The 10,046-nt window shown below is 45.2% G+C and overlaps 1 long non-coding RNA gene across 2 annotated transcripts; it reads left to right on the top strand.

Annotated features, from left to right (window-relative positions):
* The first annotated feature begins 5,924 nt into the window (after window positions 1-5,924).
* LOC114000528 lies at window positions 5,925-7,866 on the top strand. Of its 2 annotated transcripts, none has more exons than XR_005566536.1 (3): window positions 5,925-6,135; window positions 6,926-7,204; window positions 7,577-7,866. It is a non-coding gene; the product is annotated as an uncharacterized LOC114000528 (long non-coding RNA). The 2 variants fall into 2 exon arrangements; XR_005566535.1 differs by lacking the exon at window positions 7,577-7,866 and having other exon boundaries at window positions 6,926-7,041; window positions 7,139-7,497.
* Window positions 7,867-10,046: the final 2,180 nt, after the last annotated feature.

The following is a 10,046-nucleotide window of genomic DNA, read 5'->3' as shown; positions in this document are numbered from 1 at the left end:
CAGCCATGTATGGCCACTTGAGACTCAGAAATGTGACGGTAAAGGTCACCAGCACCATAGACAATACTTAATATAGTTATTTTTGAAAACATCAAACTTATCAAAACTAGGAGATTTTTCACAATATCAAAGACATTTTACTGACATTCAATGAAGCGTGTCTCCTTAGATCCTAGGGAAAGGAATGAGCCTCATAAAATAGTAAATATCTTTGCATTTTATCTCCCAGTGCCTCTATCTATGGAGATATTTATACGGCCCCCATAACTAGTCTGTGGGCATTTACCTCACCTGATTAAAGTGTAGATTGACTAAAGAGACATGATTTGTCTGCAAAACCAAACTCATTTTCTTAAAAGAGCTTTCTGAAGGAGTGACAAACCTGTTAGTCATAGGACATTTTTCTGCAACAAGGTTTTCTTTTTGTTTAATGGGATGCTGCTTGGCTAACAGAATCACAAAATATGCTGAGGTGGAAGGGACCCGAAAGGGTCATCCAGTCCAACTCCTGACCCTGCACAGGACCATCCCCAAGAGTCATACCATGTGCCCCAGAGTATTGTCCAAATGCTTTCTGAACTCTGTCACACTTGGTGCTGTGACCACTTCCCTGGGGAGCCTGTTCAGTGCCCAACTATCCTCTGGGTGAAAACCCTCCTTCTAATATCCAGCCTAAACCTCCCCTGACACAACTTCAGGCCATTCCCTCGGGTCCTGTCACTGATCACTGGTCACCACAGAGAAGAGATCAGTGCCTGCCCCTCCTCTTCTCCTCGCAAGGAAGTTGTAGACTGCAGTGAGGTCTCCCCTCAGTCTCCTCTTCTCCAGGCTGAACAGACCAAGTGACCTCAGCTGCTCCCCACACACCTTCCCCTCAAGGCCCTTCACCATCTTCGTTGCCCTCCTTTGGATGCTCTCTAAGAGCTTAATATTGTTCTTATATTGCAGTGCCCCAAACTGCACACAATATTCAAGGTGAGGCTGCCCCAGTGCAGAGCAGAGTGGGACAATCCCCTCCCTCAACCAGCTGGCGATGCTTTGCCTGATGCCCCCCAGGACATGGTTGGCCCTCCTGGCTGCCAGGGCACTGCTGACTCATATTCAACTTGGCATCGACCAGGACCCCCAGATTCCTTTCTGTGGCACTGTGTTCCAGCATCTTGTTCCCCAGTCTGTCTGTACATCCAGGGTTGCCCCATCCCAGGTGCAGAATCTGGCACTTCCCCTTGTTGAACTTCATATGGTTGGTGATTACCCAGCCCTCGTATTTGACAAGGTTTCTCTGGAGGGCCTCCTTGCCTTTGAGGGAGTCAACAGCTCCTCCTAATGTTGTATCAATTGCAAACTTACTTAGTATCCCTTCCAGTCCCATGTCCAAGTCATTTATGAAGATGTTGAAGAGCACAGGCCTAAGATGGAGCCCTGTGGAAGCCCATTAGTGACAGGTCGCCAGTCTGATGTCACCCCATTCACTATTACCCTCTGTGGTCAACTCTTGAGCCAGTTGCTCACCTACCACATGATATGTTTATCCAGCTGTGTGCTGGACATTTTGTCCGGAAGGATCCTATGAGAGAATATCAAAAGCTTTACTGAAATCCAAAAAGATTACATCAACTGGCTTCCCTTGATCAGCTAGGTGGGTTACCTTGTCATGAAAGGAAATCAGGTTGGATAAGCAGGACTTTCCTCTCATGAAGCTGTGCTGGCAGTGATGAATAACTGCATTGACTTTCAGGTGTTTTTCAATACCTCCCAGAATAATCTTCTCCAAAACTTTACCAGGCACTGAAGTGAGACTGAGAGGCCTGTAGTTTCCAGGATCCTCCTTCTAGCCCTTCTTGAAAACTGGGACAACCTTCACCAGCTTCCAGTCAGCTGGGACCTCTCTGGTTGCTCAAGACTGCTAAAAAAATCATCGAGAGAGGTTGTGCAGTGACACAAACTAGCTCTTTGAGGATTCTGGGATGAATCCCATTGGGTAGATTTGTAGGGATCCAGCTGGAACAGCAGGTCCCGCACAATTCAGGGTTGACTGGGAGTGTTTGGTGCAACGTAAATTAAAAGAGTTATCTCCGAAGGCATGACAGCAAAGCCAATCAAAACACTAGGAGCCCAAAACTTGACTGTATTTCAGATATTTTGCAGCAAAGCAGAGGAGCTTATATGCCCAAGTGTTTGGTCACTGGTGAATTCCCCATGGGACAGGAGTATCAACAAAAGAGCTGTGTATTACTGCTCTTATGTCCATGACAAGATCTGTGGTCTACTCCAGCTATTCCCAGCTCCTAGAGGAGGCTTCTATTAGCACGGCTGAGCAAACCCTCAGGGTGCTCTGACCGGTGGGATATATTTTTGCTAGCCCCAGGGGTCATGGGTAGCTTCAGAGACCACCATGGGAGAGAGCAGACCCTCTTCTGCTCGCTGAGCTTTGGATCAAAGAGCTGCCTGTATTTCAGACAGTGGTAATCCCTTGGAGAAGAGCCTCATCCATCACTGGCATGCCCAGTTTTGCTTCACAGGCTGACCAGCACAGCAAAGGAGACAGATGCTGACAGAGTCACCAAGACAGGCGTGGTGAGCTATGGAATCCTCTCCCTTCTCCCCAGAGTCTCGGGTGACCCCATCTGTGGAGTGGTGGTCCAGGCTTACCTGGACGAAGGCACCATCCCCACTGGGTGATTGCATCACCCTCCCAGGGTGGGGAGGAGCATCCAGTGGGGGGCTGGCTGCACAGGGCTCTGGGGAGAACCCACCACAGCCAAGGGAGCTTGGGTAGAGTGGCTTTTATCCCCTCTTATCAGTGCACCAGAGGGTACTCCTGCTGGGAATTTGGCAGCTCAGGCAGCCGGCAGCCTCAGGCCTGGCTGTTGGGGGGAGGAGGGATTAGCATACAAAATCTCTTTTGGGAAGATGTCCCCTGGAACTGGAAAGCATGTCATCATGTCACTGTAAGGTAATCAGGCAGCGCCAGGCTGCCGCAGCCTTATTACTCTCCTGCCACTGGAGCACAGCCCTTTCCTGGGCCTGGGAGGGCCTCCCCTCTCTCCCTGTACTACAGCATGCCCTGGTCAGAGCTGATGACCTCAGAGGTGTGCGGGAGCTCGCTGGCACTCTTGACTCCAGCATCCCTCACCCCTCCAGCTTTATCACACTTGGCATCACCAGTATGCCTGGTGTGCCTTGCATTGATCCAAGTGGGATGCCCCCATCCTCCCAAACCCATCCCCAGGCTGCAACTGTAGCCTTGGGTTACTCTGTTGAACCTCCCCCCATAACCATGCCCCGCCACTGGATGGGGAAAAGTAGGACAAGCACTGAGCCCAACCACTAGTTAAATGTGGCAGTCAGTGATTTTGCAAAGAGAGAGGAACAAGCTGTTACCTTCCTGAGAAGGAAAGGCCACTGCCTTGAAAAGAAAGCCTGCATAATAAATAATTTCTGAGCATTACTGGGCCAACCTTGTACACTGGAGCATGGAAGCCAGCAGCACTGCAAAACCTCACCTCGCAACACCACAGTCTCAGTTGTTTTCCAAAGCAGTACACCTGCACTTTCAGATGAACCCGAAAACCAGGATGCCCCAGCCATTGACTTGGAGATGTCACTTACAGGCACAGAGGGCCTCAAGATGCTGTAAGACCTCCTTTTCTTTTTGCAGTGCTTTCATCCCACAGAAAGCTGGCCTGCCAAAAATGGACACGAAACCTCCCAAAGCAACCCCTTTCGGGCTCTGACTCAGGGTTCTCCCAAGCTCCCCAACTGTTCTCAGGAGGCTTTTACAGCAGATGAACCTGGGCTGCAGCCAAGTTGGCATGAAGTTTGCATGAATCTTGAGACATTTTATGACCCTAATAATGTTTAGCTGAAATAAGTGGGACTGTTTACAGCCCAGGCCCAACCTAGCTAGAAGTACTTCTTTCTAGGGCACTGCGTATGTAAATCCTCTCACCTCTCTGTCATTGACCTTTCTGTGGGAGGAGAAGTGGTGCAGAGGCATGTGGATAGGAGAGTACGCTCCTGTAACTGTGCCGGCACCATATCCATTACGAGCTTCTGCCCTCGTTCTTAGAGGACAAGTTGCAGTAATAATATAGCCCAGAGAACATTTCCATCATGAGATCATGATTTCTTCTATGGGAGATGCAAGAGCGTGTTACAATTTACTGGCCTTTAGCTGACCTATAACAATTTTCTCACTGTAGTAACATAATGCTGCAATGTTTTCTGAAGCGAAAAAGCAGTGACCACACTTTTAAACAGAGATTCACCTTCACTTTTACACTTGCAAAAAGGAACTTTTTTCTTGCTTGTGAGAGAACTCACAATTTTATATACTGGATTTTTATATATCTGATTTATGCTTTCCCTCAGACAGCTCTGAAGGCCAAATACTTGGACTGACAACCATGAAAAAATTGTAACACAGGGACAAAAAGCAAATGCTAATTTTGCTACTGAGCACCCTGAAAGGGAGATTTATACTTTTGAAAATGCCTGAAAAGAAACCCATGATGTTGTGAATAAAACGTCAATATATTGTAACCAGGACAGGGCATCACTGTTGATTTATATTGATGCAATATAATCATGCTTGTTATAATCATTTCAAAGGGAAGAAGTCCACAGAGAAGTGTAATGGATGACTCAGGTTTTTGTCATAGCAAAACAATACAAGCTGCAGAATTTATTGCTGCATAATCAAGTTTGTATTAACACCAAATGTAATCAGATACTAACATCTATCTCCTAAGTTTTCTCAAAACAGAGTCTGGCCAAAGTTTTTCCCTCAGCTTTGTTCAGCTCAAATCCTAGACTGAATGAAAATGGTTCTTGGTGAGAAAAATGCACCCTACAAAGAGAGATTTAAGAAATTCTATCTATTCAGCTGACCAAAGAGACAGCTAAGAGACAACTTGGTTGGGGTTAAAAAGTGTCTACACAAAAAAGTATCTAGATAGAGCAGTTCTTTACTCTGAAATGTGGAAGCTGAAGTTCAAAAAATTGAAAGCAGAAATAAGTCTGTAATAGTGAGGGTGTTAGTACTGGAGCAGAGTCACAAGAGATTTCCAGATTTTCCATTATTTAAAGTCTTTGGTTGACAATGCATTTTTTTCTAAAATAATATGGCTAGTTCAATCATAGATTATTTTTGGTGGCAAATAAGAAAAGAATGAGTGTGAAATGCAACTGCTCATGACTTGGCCAGAGCAGATCTCCTCTTTAGGCATTCACATAACTTCCCATGGCCCTGACACACTGTGGAAGACTGCAATTTCCTTTTCTCCATGACCTGTCTTGAAACACATCTAGGGCACTGACTTTGCTTGCTGTTCTGTAGAGAGGTGAAGCCTCAAACACAACTGCTTTGTGTTCCAGCCACCACTTTCAAAACACCCCATTCTTCAGGACCACAGGTACCTGGGAGATCTGGTCATCCTTTGTACCTGTTTAGAGCACATAATTGGTGGTTTGAAAAGGCAACATGCCTTTGGGTTGAGATGGGATTCTGGAACAACTTAGCTGTTTACTCAGTACCAGAAGTGCACAGAAGATAAAATTCAAATAAAAAAACTCTGCATAGATTTCTTTACTTCCATATCCTCTCTACGGTGGAGTAATATTAAATTTGAGTCAGTTCCTCTGCTAACTCAGCTAATAAACCAGACTTGCTCCCAGTACAAATCACACTGGATCCTTCCCTTTCCTCCACAAAGATTATTCTAGGTCCTTGGAAAAATCCCACAGGATTCTTCTTCATTTTTTTAATCCCCTCTGTTCTTTGCCCTGTCTTATTTTCATTCTCCAGTCCCTGTCTTTGTAGATACGAGCTGCGTTCCCACCAACGTCATTAGCATATCAATTGTTTGCTCAGAGGACGGTCATTATGACTCTGTTCCTCCCTGTTATTACTAGTTGCCCTTAGACTGGTGCTAAAGGCCTTGTCAGCAAAGACAGAAACAGAAAACATTGCAGGATAGAGCAATGGCCATAGCAACAACATCACATTAATCAGAGCCTGTAGTCTATGCAAAGACGAACTTCCCAAACCAACAAACTGCACACCAACAAGTTCCCTTTCTGTCCAGAAACTAGAAACCCCGAGGTATTTGCTCTTAGACCTCCCTTCTCCAGGTGAGAAAAAGAATTAGCTGGGAGCAAGGTAGGCCTTTCACAGGGCCGTTACCTCTTACTGTCAAGGTAGATGATAGAGCAAAGGACTTCTGGGTTGCCTAAAGCATTTAGGTTTTACAGCCCCCATGGGGCTGATAATTTGCATTCCCCTGCTTTAGGGAGCATGCATGGGACAGATGGAGCTGAGAAGCCAACCTTTCAGATGTCAGAGGACTTTTGAAAAATAGGCTAATTGAGGTGTTAAGAAAGGAATAATAATAATAATAATAATAATAATAATAATAATAGTAATTCACTTATATTTGGCATATGTGCATTTATATAATTTACTAAAAATAAATAAATTTATATATATATATAAAATGGGTCTCAACATCTGTTCTAGTAACAGTGACATGACTGTAGTCTTGTGAAGCCAAAGTGCACATCGAGCATCTTCACCACCGTTGATTTGTGAAGGTGTTAAAATCCTCAGGGGTTAACCTTTGAAATAATTGGCTCAAACTCAGTCACATAGTTGCTGCTGCCTCAAGACAACTGCAAGTTGGGGTTGCATGGACAACATCGAGGACGTGCACACTGGGAGGCACAAACATTTGCATTCACCCCTATCACTTTTTGAAAGACTAGGAATTGTTGCTGAGTTATTTAAGAGGGTAAAATAAGATAAGTATGGCTTCTGAGATAGAAATTTTCTCTAAAAAGCCAGATACATTCAGGAGAGGGGGCGGTTTAAAACTGCTGGCTCCTGATCTTCCTGTCTTATGCTCTTCTTCTCCTGTACCACCAGGAAGTTAAAAATCTGAGGCTGCAGTACAGAAGACAATACCAGGAGAGACTTCATATTACCGTGCTGCAGCCAGGAGGGCCTGTGAGCCTTCCTGAGCAGGTGTACAGATGACAGAGGTCAGCACAAGACCAACACTGCACAGAAAGTCTTAGAAGGAAGGTCTCTGAAAGACACCATCTGACTTAGACAATCTGTGTGTTTTGCCACAACTAGTGACAGTCCTTCAGCAGAGGGAGACTCCAGGCTTTGCATCATGGACTGTACCCAGAGACCAAATAGGTAAAATAGCCACAGAAAAGGTACAGGGAACTGAACATGAGCTGGTATGCGAAATACACTCATTGACCAGCAGAGACATCCGGCCATACCTTCCCTGTGAGGCAGAATGGGATGCAGAGGCAGGAGGTACCTGCTGTACAAGCCCAAGGCAGCCAGCACTGGAGGAGGAGATTGGGATAACAGGTGCTGCTGTTGTACTGAATTATCAGCACGGAGGCAGTCTTAAAAGAACGATCAGGACTTTCAAGGGGACATGGTGGGAATGCCACCAGATGCCAGAAAGGACAACCAAAACAGAGTAGTAATTTCTTCCCCATGGTTCGTGTTTGCCTTTTCACTGAACCACAAGACAGGGGACTGTTCATGTTGCAGGGGTGATGTAGCTGTGGAAGGCTGAAGGTTAGCAGGCAGCTGGGGTGTCAGTCTGAAGGCCAGCTTGCCTCTCCAGAAGTGGACTTCGGATGTGTGCAGACATGGACTCCACTATGCGAGGTACTAGACTTGCAAAAGGCGATCTCCCTGGGACTGAAGCCCACTGTTTTTAGTTTGTGGTCATGGCACATTTGTTTGCAAAGCACTATTCAGTCAGCCACAAGTCACAAGGTTCAACCTGCTTGGACTGTGCTTCAGGAACCTTAAACAAACAAACAGCAAATCATGAGATAAGGAAAAAATAAAATTTTCTGAGGAAATACTCTCAGACATGACAGTAGAAGATGGCCAAACTCTTATAAACTAATATGTAAGCCAGGTTTGTCTCCTGGATCTTCTCTGTATAGTCATTTTAAAGCTCAGCCTATGGCTTATTACAGTGTTAATGTGACCCACTGCTGTGCAAGAGCATTCAGCGCAGGGCATGGCCCAGCCTGCTGGGACCCACAATGCCTGTGGGGGCAGTATCCAAGTCCTGGTCAGCACTCTCTTTTGTGCCTGTTTATCCCTGGTCTGTAGATCAATGGCCTCAGCCTAAGTGTGAGCCAGACTATGAACAAAGTAAGCAATCAGAGAGTTGGAGATGGAGTGTGATCTTGATCCTACAGATGTCTCCTTAGCAGTGAAGTTGGGTGACTTGTTTATGTTATGTAGTGCAGATAGGAGTCACCTCTTCCTTGGCAGAGAAATGGCAACCTGCCCAGGGGGAGTGCATGGCCTGACATGCACAGAAGTTGATAGCAGGCTAGTAGGAAACCTGGAGTCCCTTCTCAGCTCACTCACTGACTTATGAACATATTGAATAGGACATTGCTCAATGGACCAGCTCCATGTTGAAAATATTATTATTTAAAATAAATATTTACCATCTATGCACACACTGGATACTGACTTTTGAAACAAACACTAGTTGCTAATATTATTAAAATACTTCTCCACAAATCCATCTTGGTTCTTCTGTGAATGAACTCTCCCTTGGATATATCTGGATTTCCTCCTATGAGCGTTGGTGAGGTTTGGGTGTCAGTTTTGACACCTCCAGACTTTTTCCAAGGTCTATTCTCCTTTGGCTGAAAAATAAATTCCTTTCTGAAGAGTAGAGTAGGCAGTTACCAAACAGAGTAACTATCGCAAAAAGCAAGAAAAGGCAGAGATGAAGACATTAGGAATGATTTCCTAGCAGTCAGCACCAAACAGAGCCTGTCTTTCCAAGGACTTTTCATCCCTGTTGTTAGTTAACCTTCCTGAGTGCTGACACTAAGATGATATTACCAGGAAAAAAAAATCAGACATATGAATGTGATTTGCAGGTAATTCAAAGCACAAAACCAATTTCCTTAGAGAAAGTTGCAGTTCAAAAGGCTTTCATTGAGATGTGACATGTGGCCACATCTCGATGAATTGTTTTCTAAAATTACAATGGTTAATCAAATATAAAACTGAAATCAAAAATATCAGTTTTCATTTATTTGCAAAGGACACTATCAGGTCCAACATACAGGATTTGAATGCATCATTAGCAAGTTTGCTGATGATACCAAACTGAGGGGTGGTGTTCACTCTCTTGAGGGACAGAAGGCCTTGAGAGGGGTCTAGGTAGACTGGAGCATTGGGCTATGATAAATAGGATGAAATTTAACTAATCCAGAGTAATGCTGAGCACAAGTATAAATTGGGAGAGGAGTGGCTTGAAGGGAGGGTTCTGGGGGTGCTGCTCAGCAGCAGACTCACTGTGAGTCAGCAGTGAGCCCTGGCAGCCAAGAGGGCACCACGTTCCTGGGGCACATCAAACAGAGCACAACCAGCAGGTCCAAAGAGCTGATTATTCTGCTGTATGCAGTGTTGGTGCAGTCTCACCTTGAGCACTGTGTGCAGTTCTGGGCCCCACAGATTAAGAAGGATGTGAAGGTCACTGGATTCAGAGAAGGGCAACAAAGCCGGTGAAAGGGCTATAAGGAATGCCCAATTAGGACTTGTCTAGTTTGTAGAAAAGAAGTTTGAGGGGTAAGCTCTTTGCTCTCTACAGCTCTCTGAGGAGGGGAAGTGGAAAGGGAGATGCTGAGCTCTTCTCCCTGGGATCCACTGATAGGAATGGTTCAAAACTGCATCAGGGGAGGTTTAGACTGGACATTAGGAAGCATTTCTTTACTGAGAGGGTGCTCAAATACTGAACAGGCTTTCTAGCAAGGTGGTCAGTGCCATTTAAGAAGTAATTAAGCAATGCCCTAAACATGGTTTAACTTGTTTCGCCCTGAATTAGTCAGGCAGTTGAACTAAATGATCATTGCAGGTCCCTTCCAAATGAAATACTCTATTCCCCTAACCCCTAGTATTATGACTAATGTCTCTATTTGTGGGCAGCCACAGTGGGGGTTTTCAATGCTGTTGGGAAGACAAATGTCTGGTTACT

Source organism: Pipra filicauda, unplaced genomic scaffold (genome assembly GCF_003945595.2).
Source record: "Pipra filicauda isolate LSUMZ 115617 unplaced genomic scaffold, ASM394559v2 scaffold72_size3293161_pilon, whole genome shotgun sequence".
Lineage (NCBI taxonomy): Eukaryota > Metazoa > Chordata > Aves > Passeriformes > Pipridae > Pipra > Pipra filicauda.
Note: the sequence above shows the minus strand (reverse complement) of the source record. Positions and strands in the feature narration are given on the sequence as shown.